Source organism: Bombina bombina, chromosome 7 (genome assembly GCF_027579735.1).
Source record: "Bombina bombina isolate aBomBom1 chromosome 7, aBomBom1.pri, whole genome shotgun sequence".
In the NCBI taxonomy this organism is placed as follows: Eukaryota; Metazoa; Chordata; class Amphibia; order Anura; family Bombinatoridae; genus Bombina; species Bombina bombina.
Genome location: NC_069505.1, coordinates 272,455,800 through 272,476,288, shown reverse-complemented (window position 1 = coordinate 272,476,288; position 20,489 = coordinate 272,455,800). Strand labels below are relative to the sequence as shown.

Here is a 20,489-nt window from a genome sequence, read left to right as displayed (position 1 = left end):
GTTTACTGTTAGCAATGTTAAAAATTAAACTGTTTGTCTTTGCTGCCCCCGATGGCCTAAATCCAATATTACAGCCAAAAGGCATTTGGCTGTTGAAAATTAAATTTCCCAGTAGCCAATCAGGGAGGCATCTCCCAAATAACCTATCACAAGACAAGCTTCCGTGGGGCGTTTCCAATTTCACCAATGATTAGAATAAAAAAAGGGATTATCACGTGATATAACCTCATGCAAGAGGATAGAAGAGGGCTGGCTGGCTGTTTGCTAAACTTTTGACTGATAACTTTGCTGCCTTGGAACACAGTCACTATAAGCAAAATGAGGCTACCTTTTATTATTCATACTGCAATACTTTTATTCATTGGAGGTGAAACAAGAAATTCGGGAGAAAAATTGAAACATTTATTTGGTTATTTGGGTAAAGCATAAAGAAATGCATTAATTGTTGATGTAGTCTAATTGAAGCTGATAAATTTAAAAGGACACAATTAGTATTTTAAGCTTCTGTTTCATAGTCCTGTGTAGTTTAAAACTAGTCTTTGTTTGCTAAGTAATTCATATTTGCAACTGTATATATATTTTAGAACTTGAAATTTATTTCATCTCAGATAACTTGGCATGGAAAGTGGCTGTTAAAGTATATTGTTATATTGTTTAACTAGGCACTGTGAAAGTTATCGGTCCATATTGTGGTATTTTAATGCAATTCATTGTGGATAAGGTAAATTTTAAAGGTAATTGTAAAGGCATAAGTGTGTATCATCTGATTCATAATCTGGTTTTCTATAAATATAATTCAATGTGTTTATAACTTTAACTAATATAAAGAATTTAGGAATAAAATATTAATTTGAATTGTTTCGTATATACATTTTTAATTGGGGGTTTGTTTTAAAGAATAACAATAAATAAATAGTGTTATAACCCGGCCATATATTGACATATTATTTGGAGGTGCTGCAGAAGATATTATTAAACTTATCACATTGATATAATATATTTGTAGTAAATAGAAATTATTATTGGGAAAAAAAAATTGTTAATTTTTTTTTGAAAAATGTATTTAAAAAAAATATTTTTCATATTTCAAAATTAATATTAATATTTTTTTAAATATTTTTTCTTCTTATTGGTCAAACTTGTATTAGCATTTTAATTTAACCAAATACTAAGCCAATATAATAATGTATGTTACTAGGAGTGAATCAATTAAGTACGGTGCGATGAGCAGCGGACTGTTGTTAACTGACAGTCATCGATCTCGCTGCTCATCGGTTTATTTCTTGCTAGCCTGTCACTAAGCACCCACACTAAACTATACTGTTTAACCCCCTATACCGCCGCTCCCGGGGCCCCCCGCAACTTTATAAAGTTATTAACCCCTAAACCACCGCTCCTGGACCCCGCCGCAACTAAAATAAATATATTAACCCCTAAAATGCCACTCCCGGACCCCGCTGCAACTATAATAAATATATTAACCCCTAAACCACCGCTCCCGGACCCCGCCGCAACTATAATAAATATATTAACCCCTAAACCGCCGCTCCTGGACCCCGCCACAACTATAATAAATATATTAACCCCTAAACCGCCGTTCCCAGACCCCGCCACAACTATAATAAATATATTAACCCCTAAACCGCCGCTCCCGGACCCCACCGCCACCTACATTATACCTATTAACCCCTAATCTGTCGTCTCCTATACCGCCGCCACCTACATAAAGTTATTAACCCCTATCCTGCCGATCCTGAACCCCGCCACAACTAAATAAATTGTTTAACCCCTAAACCGCTCCCGTAGCCCACCGCCACCTACATTATATATATTAACCCCTATCCTGCCCACCTACACCGCCGCCACTATAATAAAGTTATTAACCCCTAAACCTAAGTCTAACCCTAACCCCCCCTAACTTAAATATAATTTAAATAAATCTAAATAAATATTACTATTATTAACTAAATTATTCCTATTTAAAACTAAATACTTACCTGTAAAATAAACCCTAAGATAGCTACCATATAATTAATAATTACATTGTAGCTATTTTAGGATTTATTTTTATTTTACAGGCAAGTTTGTATTTATTTTAACTAGGTACAATAGTTATTAAATAGTTATTAACTATTTAATAACTACCTAGCTAAAATAAAGACAAAGTTACCTGTAAAATAAAACCTAAAGTAACAATTACACCTAACACTACACTATCATTAAAATAATTACATAAATTAACAATTAAATAAAACTAATTACAATTAAATAAAATTAACTAAAGTACAAAAAAACAAACACTAAATTACAGAAAATAAAAAAAATTACAAGAATTTTAAACTAATTACACCTAATCTAAGCCCCCTAATAAAATAAAAAAAGCCCCCCAAAATAATAAAATTCCCTACCCTATACTAAATTTCAAATAGCACTTGAAAGGGCCTTTTGCGGGGCATTGCCCCAAAGTAATCAGCTCTTTTACCTGGAAAAAAAGAAATACAACCCCTCAACATTAAAACATTGGATCCTTCAATCCTATTGGCTGATTGCATCAGCCAATAGGATTTTTCCTACCTTTATTCCGATTGGCTGATAGAATCCTCAGGATTTTTTAACCTTTAATTCCGATTGGCTGATAGAATTCTATCAGCCAATTGGAATTAAAGGGACGCCATCTTGGATGATGTCATTTAAAAGGAACCTTCATTCGTCTTTAGTCGTCGGAAGAAGAGGATGCTCCACGCCGGATGTCTTGAAGATGGACTCGCTCCTCGCCGGATGGATGAAGATAGAAGATGCCGTCTGGATGAAGACTTCTGCCCATCTGGAGGATCACTTCTGCCGGCTTGGATGTAGACTTCTTGCTGCTTCGCTGAGGACTTCTCTCGGCTTCCTTTAGGATGGATGTCCGCTCTTCAAAACTGTAAGTGGATCTTCAGGGGTTAGTGTTAAGTTTTTTAAGGGTTTATTGGGTGGGTTTTAGTTTTAGATTAGGGTTTAGGCAGCAATAGAGCTAAATGCCCTTTTAAGGTCAATGCCCATCCAAATGCCCTTTTCAGGGCAATGGGGAGCTTAGGTTTTTTAGTTAGGATATTATTTGGGGGGTTGGTTGTGTGGGTGGTGGGTTTTACTGTTGCTGGGGTTGTTTGTATTTTTTTTTACAGGTAAAAGAGCTGATTTCTTTGGGGCAATGCCCTGCAAAAGGCCCTTTTAAGGGCTATTGGTAGTTTAGTTTAGGCTAGGGTTTTTTTATTTTGGGGGGCTTTTTTTATTTTGATAGGGCTATTAGATTAGGTGTAATTAGTTTAAATATCTGATCATTTGTTTTTTATTTTGTGTAATTTAGTGTTTTGTTTTTTTGTAATGTAGGTAATTGTATTTAATTAATTTAACTTATTTAATTGTAGTGTAATGTTAGGTGTTAGTGTAAGACAGGTTAGATTTTATTTTACAGGTAAATTTGTATTTATTTTAACTCGGTAGATAGTAAATAGTTAATAACTATTTAGTAACTATTCTACCTAGTTAAAATAAATACAAACTTGCCTGTAAAAGAAAAATAAACCCTAAGCTAGCTACATCGTAACTATTAGTTATATTGTAGCTAGCTTAGGGTTTATTTTACAGGTAAGTATTTAGTTTTAAATAGGAATTATTTAGGTAATGATAGCAATTTTTATTTAGATTTATTTTAATTATTTTTAAGTTAGGGGGTGTTAGGGTTAGACTAGGGGTTAATAAATGTAGGTAAGTGGCTGCGATGTAAGGGATGGCAGATTAGGGGTTAATCATTTTTAACTAGTGGGGTTAATAAGTATAATGTAGGTGTCTGCGGTGTCGGGGGCGGCAGATTAGGGGTTAATAAGTGTAGGTAGGTTGCGGCGATGTTGGGGGTGGCAGATTAGGGGTTAATAAGTATAATGTAGGTGTCAGCAATGTTGGGGGCGGCAGATTAGGGGTTAATAAGTATAAGATTAGGGGTGTTTTTACTCTGGGTTCATGTTAGGGTGTTAGGTGTAAACATAAAATTTGTTTCCCCATAGGAATCAATGGGGCTGCATTATTGAGATTTACGCTCCTTTATTGCAGGTGTTAGGCTTTTTTTCAGCCGGCTCTCTCCATTGATGTCTATGGAGAAATCATGCACGAGCACGTAAAACCAGCTCACCTCTGCCTTAAGCAGAGCTGGTATTGGAGTGGTTATGGAGCTCAATTTTGCTCTACGCTCACTTCTTGCCTGATATCGACGGGTTTATGAAAACCTGTAATACCAGCGCTGTAGGTAAGTGAGCGGTGACAACAACGTGTAAGTTAATACCGCACCCCTCATAACGCGAAACTCGTAATATAGCCGCAAGTCAAACACAGATTAACATATCAAGTTAATTAACTGGGGAGGAAAGTTTACTCAGACAATTTGACTTTGGGCAGTCTAGTTAACATAATCACACAGGAACACAATCAGTTTACCCAGACAGACTCCTGAGACACAATCAGATCAGAAACGTAAATAAAATCTTATTACAAAATATAAAAACAGCTCTTATTAACTATTAAGTTCTTTATGCCCACTTGGTTTATAGAATCACAATTACTCCCACAAGGGGCACTCCTACCCTGTACCCATCCTGTATTTAAGGATACAGGGTGACATGGACATAAGACAGAGTTATGAAAGTACATGGGGTGTCCAGCATATAAAATTCCAAATTTCCATGCAGTCTCTGGGTATCATTAAGCCCATGTACCTCCTGCCCAAAGAATGTTCCATAACAGGCCCTCAGATCTTGGTGACTCACGTCACAATGTGTTTATAACTTTAACTAATATAAAGAATTTAGGAATAAAATATGAATTTTAATTGTTTTGTATATACATTTTAATTGGGGGTTTGTTTAAAGAATAACGATAAATAAATTGTGTTATAACCCGGCCATATACTGACATTATTATTATTATTATTGTTGGTTATTTGTAGAGCACCAACAGATTCCGCAGCGCTATAAACATAGGCGGAATACAAGGTAACATTTATAAGGATCTGACGGGTAGAGGGCCCTGCCAAGAGTCGCACTGTTGTAGTCAGCTCTAAAGAAGGTGATCTACAAACAGGATGGCTCTTAGGCTTACATGCTAAAGGGGTTCAAGGGGATAGCAATGGAGGAGAGGAAACGGTATAAAGAAAGGTTAGTGTAGGTTGTATACATCCCTGAACAGTAGAGTCTTTAGGGAGCGCTTAAAGTTTTCAAAACTATAAGAGAGTCTTATGGAGCAAGACAGAGAGTTCCACAAGATGGGAGCCAGTCTGGAAAAGTCCTGTAAGCGGGAGTGTGATGAGGTAACCAGAGAGGAGGAGAGTAGGAGGTCATGAGCAGAGCGAAGGGGATGGGAGGGAGAGTATCTGGAGACAAGGTCTGAGATATAGGGGGGAGCAGTGCAGTTGAGGGCTTTGTATGTCAGTGTGAGGCAGTGGGATTGTCAAGAGGGATGTTGAAATATGCAAAACAGAAAGAGAAGCAGTCTGCCAGGAACAAACAGTAGTTCAGTAGCTTGTTCTATGGCCCGGTTGCCACCTGGGAGTAGCTTCTTTCTGCCCAATTGTGCTTTTCACAAAGGAAAACTCATATAACACAAATAATATCTACATTAACATGAATCCAGGCTTTACAGTTTATTTACATGATGGGTTTCCAGATGTCTAGGCTATAGGTAGTTTTTAAACACTACAGCATATTAACAATTGCTAGAGTCTTGGGGCATGACTGGGCAGCACAAGGGCATAGCTAAACAGATTGAGGGCATGACAATGCCAATGTGATATTCTGATGGTGTGCCTGGTCTGCTTGCTTTTGCATGAGAAACGTAAAAACAGATTTTGATGGTAGATAAGAACCATAGGCACACCAAGTCTACCCATAATTCCAATAGATATGAAACCCAAACATTTTCTTTTGCGATTCAGAGCTTACAAATGTAAAAATAAAAAAGTTTTCAATTTACTTCTGTAATCAAATGTGCTTCATTCCCATGGTATTCTTTGTTGAAGAGATACCCTGGTAGGTGTCTGGAACTCTACATGGCAGAAAATAGTGCTGCCCTCTAGTGCTCTAGCAGTGGATAAAATTCTTACAAAACTGCTGCCATATAAAGCTCCAGACACACTCCTGAGGATATGTCCCTGCTTTTCCACAAAAGATACCAAGAGAAAAAGACAATTTAATAATATAAGTAATTAGACAGCTGTTTAAAATCATACTCTATCTAAATCATGAAAGAACATTTTTGGGCTTCATGTCCCTTTACCCCTTCACTACTGGGACTTTTAGAAAAAAACGTGCCCAAAATACCGGAGAATTTTTAGCATTTTTGCTGTCACTCTATTGTAACAGAAATAGAGCCTTGTTTTTTTCCTTTACCTGTCAAAACTATATATCTTTTTAAGTAGACAACCCAAGGTATTGATCTAGGCCCATAAGCAAAATAAAAAAAAATGTTACTTTTTTCACAAACTTTGGGTTTTTCACAGAAATTATTTACACACTGCTTGTGCAATCATGGCTCAAATGGTTGTAAAAGTTTCTCTGGGATCCCCTTTGTTTAGACATAACAGACATATATGGCTTTGCCATTGCTTTTTGGTAATTAGAAGGCCGCTAAATGCAGCTGTGCACCCCACTTCTATTATTCCCGACAGTGAAGGGGTTAATTAAGTAGCTTAAAAGGTTAATTTTAGCTTTCGTGTAGAGATTACCCTCCCATCTGACACTTCCCAACCCCTAATCCCTACCTGATCCTCCCAAAAAGCTCTCTGCCCTCCCTCACTCCACTGGTCATCTAAGGTACTGGACAGACAGTCTGCCAGTATGAAAATTTAAGGTATTTTTTTTTTAAATAAAAAAAAATATATTTTATATTTTCTGCAGTGTAGGATCCACACTTACCCCCCAACCTCTCTGATCCCCCTCCCCAAACAGCTCTCTAAACCTCCCCCTCTAACTATTAGCCGCCATCTTAAGTGCTGGCAGCTGTCTGCCAGTACCTGTAAACCATTTTAAAAAAAAAATTACATTTATTTTTATTTTTTAAATTTATTTTCTGTAGCATAGTGTCCCCCCACTTCCCCCCCTCCTGCGATCCTTAGTTAGGGCCCTCCACATCCCCTTTTCTATAGTGTAGCGGCCCCATCCCTCCCTGTACCTTTATTTATTTTTTCTGTACCGTAGAGCCCTCCTACTCCTTCCCCTTCCCTCCCCCTCTGCTGCTGAGCCGCCTCCCGCCCACACATCCCGCCAGCACCAGCAGAAGATTGTTACAGATGGTGACACACACACAGTGTCACTGTCTCTAATGATGAGGCATCTGCCTTCATATGGGACCGGAGCTCAGGCTCCATATGCGGCAGATGCCTGAAGCCTCAGGAACTCCAGCCGAGACTGCTGGAGCTTCCTGTAGCTAAGAAGTATATATACGTCCTGCGGTACTGCAAGACATATATATATATATATATATATATATATATATATATATATATATATATATACTGTATATATATATATATATACACGTCTGTTTGGGTGAAGGGGTTGATTAGTTTATAAGATAGCCTTATGCTTACCACTTTACATAAAAGATCCATTCTCATATTTAGGTCAGGTAATTTTTTTATTGTAATTTTTATTTTTTAGAATCCCCCTTGAACAGATTCCACTTAGTTTATATCCTAATCTGTTTGTAATACACTGGTATGCATCTCTCCTGCTTCCTTTATCTGCCTGGTTGCCTTTCCATGTCCCTTTAATCTGTTTGTAATACACTGGTATGCATCTCTCCTGCTTCCTTTATCTGCCTGGTTGCCTTTCCATGTCCCTTTAATCTATTTGTAATACACTGGTATGCATCTCTCCTGCTTCCTTTATCTGCCTGGTTGCCTTTCCATGTCCCTTTAATCTGTTTGTAATACACTGGTATGCATCTCTCCTGCTTCCTTTATCTGCCTGGTTGCCTTTCCATGTCCCTTTAATCTGTTTGTAATACACTGGTATGCATCTCTCCTGCTTCCTTTATCTGCCTGGTTGCCTCCATGTCCCTTTAATCTGTTTGTAATACACTGGTATGCATTTCTCCTGCTTCCTTTATCTGCCTGGTTGCCTTTCCATGTCCCTTTAATCTGTTTGTAATACACTGGTATGCATCTCTCCTGCTTTCTTTATCTGCCTGGTTGCCTTTCCACATCCCTTTAATCTGTTTGCAATACACTGGTATGCATCTCTCCTGCTTCCTTTATCTGCCTGGTTGCCCTCCCACGTCCCTTTAATCTGTTTGTAATACACTGGTATGCAACTCTCCTGCTCCCTTTATCTGCCTGGTTGCCTTTCCATGTCCCTTTAATCTGTTTGTAATACACTGGTATGCATCTCACCTGCTTCCGTTATCTGCCTGGTTGCCCTCCCATGTCCCTTTAATCTGTTTGTAATACACTGGTATGCATCTCACCTGCTTCCGTTATCTGCCTGGTTGCCCTCCCATGTCCCTTTAATCTGTTTGTAATACACTGGTATGCATCTCACCTGCTTCCGTTATCTGCCTGGTTGCCCTCCCATGTCCCTTTAATCTGTTTGTAATACACTGGTATGCATCTATCCTGCTTCCGTTATCTGCCTGGTTTCCTTTCCATGTCCCTTTAATCAATTTGTAATACACTGGTATGCATCTCTCCTGCTCCCTTTATCTGCCTGGTTGCCCTTCCACGTCCCTTTAATCTGTTTGTAATACACTGGTATGCATCTCTCCTGCTTCCTTTATCTACCTGGTTGCCTTTCCGCGTCCCTTTAATCTGTTTGTAATAAACTGGTATGCATCTCTCCTGCTTCCTTTATCTGCCTGGTTGCCCTCCCACGTCCCTTTAATCTGTTTGTAATACACTGGTATGCACCTCTCCTACTTCCTTTATCTGCCTGGTTGCCCTTCCACGTCCCTTTAATCTGTTTGTAATACACTGGTATGCATCTCTCCTGCTCCCTTTATCTGCCTGGATGCCTTTCAATGTCCCTTTAATCTGTTTGTAATACACTGGTATGCACCTCTCCTGCTTCCTTTATCTGCCTGGTTGCCCTCCCACGTCCCTTTAATCTGTTTGTAATACACTGGTATGCACCTCTCCTACTTCCTTTATCTGCCTGGTTGCCCTTCCACGTCCCTTTAATCTGTTTGTAATACACTGGTATGCATCTCTCCTGCTCCCTTTATCTGCCTGGTTGCCCTTCCACGTCCCTTTAATCTGTTTGTAATACACTGGTATGCAACTCTCCTGCTTCCTTTATCTGCCTGGTTGCCCTTCCACGTCTCTTTAATCTGTTTGTAATACACTGGTATGCAACTCTCCAGCTTCCTTTATCTGCCTGGTTGCCCTTCCACGTCTCTTTAATCTGTTTGTAATACACTGGTATGCACCTCTCCTACTTCCTTTATCTGCCTGGTTGCCCTTCCACGTCCCTTTAATCTGTTTGTAATACACTGGTATGCATCTCTCCTGCTTCCTTTATCTGCCTGGTTGCCCTTCCACGTCTCTTTAATCTGTTTGTAATACACTGGTATGCACCTCTCCTACTTCCTTTATCTGCCTGGTTGCCCTTCCACGTCCCTTTAATCTGTTTGTAATACACTGGTATGCATCTCTCCTGATGTTTCAATTTATGACAAATTAACAACTTAACAACTTCAGTTTCAATTTCTATGTGTTTCGTGAGTTTTTAACTTCTAACATGAGTTTTTTTGTTAACATTTACAGTTTATTATTGTAATAACTTCAAAAGCTTGCTGACTATCTGCAGACATTTACAAAGTAAATTTTACTGAAAAAATCAACAAGATTTTGATTGATGACCCCGCAGTTATATAAAAGCAATAGTACAATAATTAAATGCTCTAACACATTAGAGCATTTTCTTTTTATAATTTTACTGTCCCTTTAAATGTTCCCAAATAACATATTTGATGTAGCCAGTATATCTGTTTTTTATATATATTATGACTCTGTATACTATAAGCAACAGAGTTTTTCGGATTTTTTTTTTATGGGAAAATATATTAGGAGAAAATGGTTAAAAATGGAAGTCTGAATATGTTTTTTTTTACTTAAATTAAAGGGATATAAAAACCCACATTTTTTCTTTCATTGTTCAGGTAGAGAATGCAATTGTAAGCAACTTTCTAATTTACTTCTATTAGCAATTTTTCTTCGTTCTCTTGGTATCTTTATTTGAAAAGTAGGAATGTAAGCATAGGAGCCGGCCCATTTTTAGTTCAGCACCTGGGTAGCGCTTGCTGATTGGTGGCTTACATTCCTGCTTTTCAAATAAAGATAGCAAGAGAAAGAAGAAACATTGATATTAGGAGTAAATTAGAAAGTTGCTTAAAATTGTTGTTCTATCTGAATCATGAAAGAAAAAAAATATAGGTTTCATGTCCCTTTAATAATATCAATTCATGACCTGTGCAAAAACAGTTTTTATATTTATTTATTTATAAAATATTTTACCAGGAAGGATACATTGAGATTTCTCTCGTTTTCAAGTAGGTCCTGTGTTATATAATACTACATAACATTATAATTACCATTTTTAAAACTTCCAAAAACGTAATTGCATAATTATTCTGATAGCTGAATATTTGAGAGATATATATATATATATATATATATAAATAATTCCATACAAGCGTGCAAACTGTCCCATAATGCAAACTGTTCTACTTGCCCAGCTGCAGGACTAATTGAAACAACTCTGAAAGTCTTCAAACTGAACAACAAAAGCACAGAAAAGGCTCTTTCTATTGTGCAGTCACACAATGTCTGCATTATGATTCCGAGCAAAACACGCAGGCTGTACTATTAACAGCTATTAATCCAGCTAATGATTCAGTATATTTAGAACATAAAAACACCAATGTGTCATTGAAAACACAGCAAGTTTCTCAGATAGTTTTGGCTGTTGTATCAGACTTTCATATAACAAACACCTGCTGGAGATTAATTTAGAAGCACAATGGCAGTTCTGATTAAAAACTATATATAACCTCATAAGTGAAAAATATATTCATTAGGTCAATACAAACAGTACTGGCTAAGAAATGTGTTGCTGTATTCCAGCCTGCCTGTTTTGCACTGAATAATTAGTGCATAGTAATGAGTAATATAGTTATACTTAGGGCTCGATTTATCGAAGCCTTCTCCTCCCAAGAGAACCTGCTGTCAGGATTTATAAATCAGCGGTCATCAGACTGCTGCTTACGGCTCCTAAGCTTACATTCAAATAAAGATAGCAAGAGAATGAAGAAAAATTGATAATAGGAGTAAATTAGAAAGTTGCTTATAATTGCATGCTCTATCGGAATCATGAAAGTTTAAATTTGACTAGACTATCCCTTTAAGTATAACCCGCTGCATAGTGCTCTTTTTAGCACACCAATGAAACTGACTGTTTATTATCCCTATAAAATGAAATATCCCTTTAAATACATTACACTTTTAACATGTTTAATGCCCCTTTAAATAGGAACAATTTATGTCTGTTGGATTTCATTGCTATTCATTTATTTATTAGCCCCATTTATCATGCTTTGCTATATCCGTAACAAATGCTGCTGCTCACAGTCACATTATTTGTTTAAGTATCATTCAGAAATGCACCCTCCCCTCGGCCTTGAGTTGGCGTGGGACGGACCATAGTGAATTCCAGTGTTCCTGGCCTTGTAGATAATAGGACAGCCTAAGCGTCCTCCCATCCAGTTCAGTTGGAAGTGGTTGAGTAACAGTAAAAATTCCAGGAAGGAATACACAATCTGGCTCAATGGAAAGTAATTTGAGATCTAAAAAAAAAACAAAACAAAACAGATGACACAATAATTGCACATGCAAAGAAAATGTAATGACATGTAACAGAGAGATGGGACAATACAATAAAATGGATTATATATAAATCACCACCCTAATCACTGCATTAACCCCTGGATTTATCACCAACCTTAAAAGGTTAAATTACATGCACAGTATATAAAACTGCACTGCAAAAGATCTGCATGCAATAAATATATATAAATATATATTTATTAGCTGTAATTAAACTGACATTATGATAGGAAAATTTGCATTATTTTGCAGAACAGGAACATGTCCCTTAAAGGGACAGTCTACACCACAATTTTTATTGTTTTAAAAGATAGATAATCCCTTTATTACCCATTCCCTAGTTTTACATAACCAACACTGTTATATTAATATACTTTTTACCTCTGTGCTTTCCTTGTATCTAAGCCTCTGCAAACTGCCCCCTTATTTCAGTTCTTTTGATAGACTTGCATTTTAGCCAATCAGTGCTGGCACCTAGGTAACTCCACGTGCGTGAGCACAGTGTTATCTATATGACACACATGAACTAACACCCTCTAGTGGTGAAAAACTATCAAAATGTATTCAGATAAGAGGTCTAAGAAATTAGCATATGAACCTCCTAGGTTTAGCTTTCAACTAAGAATACCAAGAGAACAAAGCAAAATTGGTGATAAAAGTAAATTGGAAAGTTGTTCAAAAATACATGCCCTATATGAACCATTAAAGTTTATTTTGGACTAGACTATCCCTTTAATAATGAGCTTTTAAGATGATTAAATAATTGATTGTGGAATGTTGCAGGGTCAGTGTTCTGATTGTTGCAGGATGCACTCCTGACTTTCTGGTGGCAGTGAAAACAGCACAGCTGTTAAAGTAAAAGACCTAAAAGGTAGGTAGTTTTCTGTGGCTGTACTATTTAGCAACAGGATAAAGTAAGAAAAAAGTCTGTTTTGTTTTTGTCTGAAAAAGGGACAGTCTAGTCAAAATTAAACTTTCATGATTCAGATAGGGAATGCAATTTTTTTTAACAACTTTCCAATTCACTTTTATCATCAAATTTGCTTTGTTCTCTTAGTATTCTTTGTTGAACCTAGGTAGTCTCATATGCTAATTTCTAAAACTTTGAAGGCTGCCGCCTTATTTCATTGCATTTGGTCGTTTTTCACAGCTAGAGGGCATAAGTTCATGTGTGCCATACAGATAACATTGTGACCACGCCCGTGTATTTACAAGTGAGAGGGAGCTGATTGGCTAAATGCAAGTCTGTCAAAAAACCTGAAATAAGGGGGCAGTCTGCAAAGACTTAGATACAAGGTAATCACAGAGGTAAAAAGTGTATTAATATAACTGTGTTGGTTATGCAAAACTGGGGAATGGGTAATAAAGGGATTATCTATCTTTTTAAACAATAACAATTCTGGAGTAGACTGTCCCTTTAATTTTTGAATGCTGAGATTAGTGAGATAAGTGCCATATCCACACACTCAGTATTGATCTCAGAGGTAACTTAGGCTTCAGTTTGTAGATATGCTTTGTGTTCTATGTATATCTACTAACTGGTGCATGTGCACATACACCGGGCGCATGCATATGGTGTTGATATGACATTTTTTTAAAAAAATCTAAATCATCCTTTCTGTAACATATTTTACAAAGTAAAACCAGAAATTCTTGTGCTGGCCATGCAATTCAAATGTACTAAAATGTAATTAAAAATACAAAAATCTGGATATAACTAGCATTGATATGAAGCCATATTAACAGGCAACTGGATCTAATAACTAAAACTAGACCAAATCATGCTTACCAAATCATTTTGTCTATTTGTAGCATGTACAACATCTAAAACAATAAAACTGTGTAAGATGTATATCTCTGTACTTACTGTTAAGTTTTTCCATCTTATATACATATCATATAAATTACCCCATGAGATCTATCCCCATGACAAATGTTTTATACAGGTACAGTGGTTTTGCAGTAGCTCTTTATGAGGCAATAATGAAAACTGGTTAATTTTCACATCTTAAAGGGACATGAAAATGAAAATAAAATGCCTATGGTTCAGATATAAAATGTACTTTAAAATTACATTTCAGTTGACTTCTGTTACCAAATGTACTTCATTCTATAGATACCTTGTGCTGAAAAGCATACCTAGATAGGCTCAGGAGAAGAAATGCACGCCCATGAACTAGCTGGTGATTGGAGGATACGCACATATGCCTGTTATCACTAGGTGTGTTCAGATAGCTCCCAGCAGTGCATTGCTGCCCTGGATTGACTTTAACATAGTTACTACAGGCAATAGTTATATAAGAAAATGCTTCAGTGATTTCTCTTTTCACTTTTATGTCCCTTTAATAACTTCAGAAAATACTGGACTAATTTATTACAGATTTTCATAATTTGTCGCAAATCCCAATCCCAACTAAAATGGCAAATTGTATACAAATATCTGTATACATTTAAAAAAGTTATAAGCATTTAAAGGGACCGTGTACTATAAAATAGTTTTTCCATTAATGTGTTTCCAATGACTTGTTATTTCAGCTGCAGAGTATAAACACATGAAAAATTGTTCAAATTGATTAATCTCTTATTTTATATCTGTCTGTATACCAAAGCCTGCATTATATTACTTATCTCTCCTACATCCCACAGGAGCGCAATTTCTTTTGTTGACTATGAGCAAGATTACAAGATTTGCGGTATGGTGAAAAATTGGCCATTGCGCGCAGAATATGAAGGTCTCCCGTATTACAAATCACTGCACTACAGCTATACCGCAAGCGTTTTAAGCCTTTACGCAACACTCCATTCCGCACTCAAAAAATTACTTATGAGTGTGGGATTTCCATTGCGCCGTATTACAAGTTGTTCGGTCAGGCAATAACGCTAGCATTATATTCTATACCACAACGATCCATTCTGCAATCTCAGACCAGTAGTGTTGGATTTTGCAAAACAAAAATGTTTCACAAAACTCATAACTAAAATGTTATAAAGTACACTAACACCCATAAACTACACTATTAACACCTGAACTGCCATCCCCAGCATTGCAAATACTTTATTAAACTTATTAACCCCTAAACCGCCGGCCCCCACATCACAACTACTATAATAAAACTATTAACCCCTAAACCGCCGCCCCCCCCCCCCACATCGCAAATCACTAAGGCCTAGATTTGGAGTTTGGCGGTAGCCGTGAAAACCAGCGTTAGAGGCTCCTAACGCTGGTTTTAGGCTACCTCCGGTATTTGGAGTCACTCAAAAAAGGGTCTAACGCTCACTTTTCAGCCGCGACTTTTCCATACCGCAGATCCCCTTACGTAAATTGCGTATCCTATCTTTTCAATGGGATTTTTCTAACTCCGGTATTTAGAGTCGTGTCAGAAGTGAGCGTTAGAAATCTAACGACAAAACTCCAGCCGCAGAAAAAAGTCAGTAGTTAAGAGCTTTCTGGGCTAACGCCGGTTTATAAAGCTCTTAACTACTGTACTCTAAAGTACACTAACACCCATAAACTACCTATGTACCCCTAAACCAAGGTCCCTCCACATCGCCGCAACTCGATTAATTTTTTTTAACCCCTAATCTGCCGACCGCCACCTACGTTATCCTTATGTACCCATAATCTGCTGCCCCTAACACCGCCGACCCCTATATTATATTTATTAACCCCTAATCTGCCCCCCACAACGTTGCCGCCAGCTACCTACACTCATTAACCCCTAATCTGCCGACCGCAAAGAGCCGCCAGCTACAATATAGCTATGTACCCCTAATCTGCTGCCCCTAACACCGCCGACCCCTATATTATATTTATTAACCCCTAACCTGCCCTCCCTAACATCGCCGACACCTAACTTCAATTATTAACCCCTAATCTGCCGACCGAATCTCGCCGCTATTCTAATAAATGTATTAACCCCTAAAGCTAAGTCTAACCCTAACACTAACACCCCCCTAAATTAAATATAATTTTAATCTAACGAAATTAATTAACTCTTATTAAATAAATTATTCCTATTTAAAGCTAAATACTTACCTGTAAAATAAATCCTAATATAGCTACAACATAAATTATAATTATATTATAGCTATTTTAGGATTAATATTTATTTTACAGGTAACTTTGTATTTATTTTAACCAGGTACAATAGCTATTAAATAGTTAAGAACTATTTAATAGCTAAAATAGTTAAAATAATTACAAATTTACCTGTAAAATAAATCCTAACCTAAGTTACAATTAAACCTAACACTACACTATCAATAAATTAATTAAATAAAATACTTACAATTACCTACAATTAAACCTAACACTACACTATCAATAAATAAATTAAATACAATTCCTACAAATAACTACAATGAAATAAACTAACTAAAGTACAAAAAATAAAAAAGAACTAAGTTACAAAAAATAAAAAAATATTTACAAACATAAGAAAAATATTACAACAATTTTAAACTAATTACACCTACTCTAAGCCCCCTAATAAAATAACAAAGCCCCCCAAAATAAAAAAATGCCCTACCCTATTCTAAATTACTAAAGTTCAAAGCTCTTTTACCTTACCAGCCCTGAACAGGGCCCTTTGCGGGGCATGCTCCAAGAAGTTCAGCTCTTTTGCCTGTAAAAAAAAACATACAATACCCCCCCAACATTACAACCCACCACCCACATACCCCTAATCTAACCCAAACCCCCCTTAAATAAACCTAACACTAAGCCCCTGAAGATCATCCTACCTTGTCTTCACCATACCAGGTTCACCGATCCGTCCTGGCTCCAAAATCTTCATCCAATCCAAGCGTGGGGCTGGCGATCCATCTTCCGGCGGCTGAAGAGGTCCAGAAGAGGCTCCAAAGTCTTCATCCTATCCGGGAAGAAGAGTAGATCCGGACCGGCAACCATCATCTTCCAAGCGGCATCTTCTATCTTCATCCGATGAGGACCGGCTTCATCCTGAAGACCTCCACCGCGGACCCATCTTCATCCGGCGACGTCCAACTGAAGAATGAAGGTTCCTTTAAGGGACGTCATCCAAGATGGCGTCCCTCGAATTCCGATTGGCTGATAGGATTCTATCAGCCAATCGGAATTAAGGTAGGAATATTCTGATTGGCTGATGGAATCAGCCAATCAGAATCAAGATCAATCCGATTGGCTGATCCAATCAGCCAATCAGATTGAGCTCGCATTCTATTGGCTGATCATAACAGCCAATAGAATGCGAGCTCAATCTGATTGGCTGATTGGATCAGCCAATCGGATTGAACTTGATTCTGATTGGCTGATTCCATCAGCCAATCAGAATATTCCTACCTTAATTCCGATTGGCTGATAGAATCCTATCAGCCAATCGGAATTCGAGGGACGCCATCTTGGATGACGTCCCTTAAAGGAACCTTCATTCTTCAGTTGGACGTCGCCGGATGAAGATGGGTCCGCGGTGGAGGTCTTCAGGATGGAGCCGGTCCTCATCGGATGAAGATAGAAGATGATGGTTGCCGGTCCGGATCTACTCTTCTTCCCGGATAGGATGAAGACTTTGGAGCCTCTTCTGGACCTCTTCAGCCGCCGGAAGATGGATCGCCAGCCCCACGCTTGGGTTGGATGAAGATTTTGGAGCCAGGACGGATCGGTGAACCTGGTATGGTGAAGACAAGGTAGGATGATCTTCAGGGGCTTAGTGTTAGGTTTATTTAAGGGGGGTTTGGGTTAGATTAGGGGTATGTGGGTGGTGGGTTGTAATGTTGGGGGGGGGTATTGTATGCTTTTTTTTACAGGCAAAAGAGCTGAACTTCTTGGGGCATGCCCCGCAAAGGGCCCTGTTCAGGGCTGGTAAGGTAAAAGAGCTTTGAACTTTAGTAATTTAGAATAGGGTAGGGCATTTTTTATTTTGGGGGGCTTTGTTATTTTATTAGGGGGCTTAGAGTAGGTGTAATTAGTTTAAAATTGTTGTAAGATTTTCCTTATGTTTGTAAATATTTTTTTATTTTTTGTAACTTAGTTCTTTTTTATTTTTTGTACTTTAGTTAATTTATTTCATTCTAGTTATTTGTAGATATTGTATTTAATTAATGTATTGATAGTGTAGTGTTAGGTTTAATTGTAGGTAATTGTAGATATTTTATTTAATTAATTTAATGATAGTGTAGTGTTAGGTTTAATTGTAACTTAGGTTAGGATTTATTTTACAGGTAATTTTGTTATTATTTTAACTAGGTAACTATTAAATAGTTATTAACTATTTAATAGCTATTGTACCTGGTTAAAATAATTACAAAGTTACCTGTAAAATAAATATTAATCCTAAAATAGCTATAATATAATTATAATTTATAGTGTAGCTATATTAGGATTTATTTTACAGGTAAGTATTTAGCTTTAAATAGGAATAATTTATTTAATAAGAGATAATTAATTTCGTTAGATTTAAATTATATTTAATTTAGGGGGGTGTTAGTGTTAGGGTTAGACTTAGCTTTAGGAGTTAATACATTTATTAGAATAGCGGTGAGCTCCAGTCGGCAGATTAGGGGTTAATAATTGAAGTTAGGTGTCGGCGATGTTAGGGAGGGCAGATTAGGGGTTAATACTATTTATTATAGGGTTAGTGAGGCGGATTAGGGGTTAATAACTTTATTATAGTAGCGCTCAGGTCCGGTCGGCAGATTAGGGGTTAATAAGTGTAGGCAGGTGGAGGCGACGTTGTGGGGGGCAGATTAGGGGTTAATAAATATAATATAGGGGTCGGCGATGTTAGGGCAGCAGATTAGGGGTACATAGGGATAATGTAAGTAGCGGCGGTTTACGGAGCGGCAGATTAGGGGTTAATAATAATATGCAGGGGTCAGCGATAGCGGGGGCGGCAGATTAGGGGTTAATAAGTGTAAGGTTAGGGGTGTTTAGACTCGGGGTACATGTTAGGTGCAGACGTAGGAAGTGTTTCCGGATAGCAAACAATGGGGCTGCGTTAGGAGCTGAACGCGGCTTTTTTGCAGGTGTTAGGTTTTTTTTCAGCTCAAACAGCCCTATTGTTTCCTATGGGGGAATCGTGCACGAGCACGTTTTTGAGGCTGGCCGCGTCCGTAAGCAACTCTGGTATCGAGAGTTGAAACTGCGTTAAATATGCTCTACGCTCCTTTTTTGGAGCCTAACGCAGCCTTTATGTGGACTCTCAATACCAGAGTTATTTTTATGGTGCGGCCAGAAAAAAGCCGAAGTTAGCTACGCGGGTCCTTACCGACAAAACTCTAAATCTAGCCGTAAATTAAACTATTAACTCCTAAACCTAACACCCCCCTAACTTTAAATTACATTTACAATATAACTATCTTAAAATAAATAAAAACTTACCTGTGAAATAAAAAAAACCTAAGATTAAAGTATAAATAAACCTAACATAACTATTTTAAGAAAATAGAATAAACTACAAATAAAAAAACCTAAATTACAAGATTAAAATAACCTAACACTACGAAAAAAAAATAAAAAAAATTACAAATTTATAAAAACCTAACACTAGGAAAAAATAAAAAAATCTAACATTACCAAAAAAACAACAACAAAAAAAAATACTAAAATTACGAAAAATAAAAATCACTAAGATTACAAAAAAACATAATTTATGTAAGACCTTACCTGATAAATTAATTTCTTTCATATTGGCAAGAGTCCATGAGCTAGTGACGTATGGGATATACAATCCTACCAGGAGGGGCAAAGTTTCCCAAACCTCAAAATGCCTATAAATACACCCCTCGCCACACCCACAATTCAGTTTAACGAATAGCCAAGTAGTGGGGTGATAAAGAAAGGAGTAAAAAGCATCAACAAAGGAATTTGGAAATAATTGTGCTTTATACAAAAAAATCATAACCACCATAAAAAGGGTGGGCCTCATGGACTCTTGACAATATGAAAGAAATTAATTTATCAGGTAAGTTCTTACATAAATTATGCTTTCTTTCATGTAATTGAAATTGAAGAGTCCATGAGCTAGTGACGTATGGGATAGCAATACCCAAGATATAGAACGCAAGAGTCACTAGAGAGGGAGGGATAAAAATAAAAAAGGCATTTTCCGCTGAAACAAATTAATCCACAACCCAAAATATAAGTTTATTCTCATAAATGAAAGGAAAAAACTTAAATCATAAGCAAAAGAATCAAACTGAAACAGCTGCCTGAAGAACTTTTCTACCAAAAACTGCTTCCGAAGAAGCAAATACATAAAAACGGTAGAATTTAGTAAATGTATGCAAAGAAGACCAAGTTGCTGCTTTGCAAATCTGATCAACTGAAGCTTCATTCTTAAAAGCCCACAAAGTAGAGACTGATCTAGTAGAATGAGCTGTAATTCTCTGAGGCGGGGCTTGACCCGACTCCAAATAATCTTGATGAATCAAAAACTTTAACCACAAAGCCAAGGAAACAGCAGAAGCCTTCTGACCTTTCCTAGAACCAGAAAATATAACAAATAGACTAGAAGTCTTCCTGAAATCTTTAGTAGCTTCAACATAATTTTTCAAAGCTCTTACCACATCCAAAGAATGTAAGGATCTCTCCAAAGAATTCTTAGGA

General features: G+C 37.2%; 1 long non-coding RNA gene across 1 annotated transcript in view; it reads right to left on the bottom strand.

Moving 5' to 3' along the window:
• Positions 1–11,573: 11,573 nt before the first annotated feature.
• LOC128666275 (uncharacterized) overlaps positions 11,574–20,489 on the bottom strand; it is a 64,329-nt gene continuing 55,413 nt past the window's right edge. Inside the window, exon 2 of the long non-coding RNA XR_008403228.1 lies at positions 11,574–11,865. This is a non-coding gene — a long non-coding RNA (uncharacterized LOC128666275). The remainder of the gene's footprint in view (positions 11,866–20,489) is intronic.